The 2,077-nt window shown below is 49.9% G+C and overlaps 1 pseudogene; it reads right to left on the bottom strand.

Annotated features, from left to right (window-relative positions):
* Positions 1 to 983: 983 nt before the first annotated feature.
* On the bottom strand, positions 984 to 1,804 carry LOC147461170 (uncharacterized; annotated as a pseudogene).
* Between the last annotated feature and the right edge of the window lie 273 nt (positions 1,805 to 2,077).

Here is a 2,077-nt window from a genome sequence, read left to right as displayed (position 1 = left end):
GAAGAAGAAGGTAGTAGAGAGATTTTAGCAAAATAGGAGTAATTCGAAGAGACCTTAAGGGAATTGAGTTCAAGGGCTTGAGGAAGTTCGAGGGAGTGGTTTGATGAACACTTAAATTGAAAAATTTTGAGCCGACTTCGGCATCAAGCCATAGCGGGAACCAACCCCAAGAAAGGGTCAATTAATCAATTAACTCTACTCCTCTCGACAACAGAAGATATCATGGCTTTGCTACATGTAATCAAAATTAGCAGCATACCCCAACCTCCCTTCTCTGTGTGCATCATCATTGTCATCATGTCAACATACAGTGCCAACGTCAGACTAGTTGATCACTGCTTCTAGCTATCGTTCGACGACGACATTTTAACCAGCATTCATGAGGAGCATGCAGGGCAGCGATGACCACGACCCAAAGAACAAAACATTGGAGCCCATATTTTTTTATTTCTTTTTTTATTGCAACTCAACACACTCAGCATGTGGCCAGGAGTTATCCGCATGTAGCGTAGCCACCACACACTGGCCATAATATATTTCACCCTCTCCCTCCCTCATCAACAGGCAGCTACACATTACACCCACAATTCTATCTCTTTCTCTTTCTCTCATCAGTTGGCTGCCTATATTTGCGTAGCAGCTACATTGCTTCTCCCATCTAGTCGAACACAACTGCAGTGGGGGTGTGGTCTGCATGCGCCCACCCATTGAACTCTCTCTCTCTCTCTCTCTCTCTCTCTCTCTCTCTCTCTCTGTGTTTTCAGTTGTAGCCCACACTTTCTACCGAACTCCAGTGCCCACACCACACTCTCTCTTGCTACAGCCGCTAGCCCAACCCCATGCATCCATCTCTCTCTCTCTCTCTCTCTCTCTCTCTCTCTCTCTCTCTCTCCATTGGCGGCCACCCACTCGACTCATTCGAACTCCTTCCCGCCTCTACTTCCCTACTTGGCGGCTCCAGTTTTCCCACCAACCACCCAATCTCTCTCTCATTTTCTATCGGCACGCACACACATCTGCAGCTTGCCATGCAATTTGAGAGCCGCCAGTCCCCATCAACTTTGCTTTTTGTGAGGTACATGCAGGTCATGGTAGCGGTTACAGAGATATGACACTCATGCAGGGCGTCCACACACACATACACACCCAATGACAGCACGCTCCCTATCTCACGTTTCTCTCTCTGTCAACCTCTCCCTCGTAAACTCTCTCTCTCCTCCATCCCAAGGAAGCTCAAAGTGCACCCACCCGAGAGATGGCGTCTGACATCCTGACCATGATGCTTGCGGGAGTGGGGAGCACCTAGCATCGCCCGCCATGTCCAACACAGCACCTATCTGTAGCGCCTCGTTCTGCAGCCTCTTCTCAGACCCTGACAAAGACGGGTTGAATACGATGAAGCCCAGCTCAATAAATATCACGAGCTTGTTGCCCTCATCGTTGGCGCATCGCGTGCACTTGGTCTCGAGTTTGAACAGTACGTCCTCTTCAAATCGTAAGCTGTAGCAGCCCACCAACTCACTACAATCGGCATCATAACTTGGTGGATGCCACAAGCTGCAACCTCTCATGCAGATCACCTTCCTCATCACCAACCTCCACTAGCTCCCTGCTGATGGCTACCCCATCCTCGACTTCGGGTGATCTCACCATGGCCAATAACCAACCCTATTTGCAGGCACCATCATCCCTTTCTCTCTCTCTCCAGCTTGTAGGCTGCAAAAGCTCGCCAGTCTGTAAATTACCTTCGCACTCCGTGGTGGATGCCACGTCAGCTGCCGGTTTTGTCCGATCACGCGATGGCTCTGAGCTGGTCGTTTTGGCCACCAAGCATCAATGGCACAAGTGCATGCAGCAGAATTCGAAAGCAGCAGAAGGCCAACCCTCTCATTTTCAGCTCCCCCTCCTTTCCAGAGCTCTCTTAATTGGGTGCCCACTCCTCGCCTGTCCACCACCGTCTCGGCTCTGCTCGATACTCGTGTAGTCAATACCTCTCTGAGTGCCTCCTCGAACTTGATTGCTCCCTGCGGTTTCATTATATTGATGAAGAAGTGTGGGCATTTTACATCAGAAATTG

The sequence above is a fragment of the Adiantum capillus-veneris genome, chromosome 3, assembly GCF_014529385.1.
Source record: "Adiantum capillus-veneris isolate H3 chromosome 3, ASM1452938v2, whole genome shotgun sequence".
Classification (NCBI taxonomy): domain Eukaryota; kingdom Viridiplantae; phylum Streptophyta; class Polypodiopsida; order Polypodiales; family Pteridaceae; genus Adiantum; species Adiantum capillus-veneris.
The sequence above is the reverse complement of the archived record's forward strand: the minus strand, read 5'-3'. Positions and strand labels throughout refer to the sequence as shown.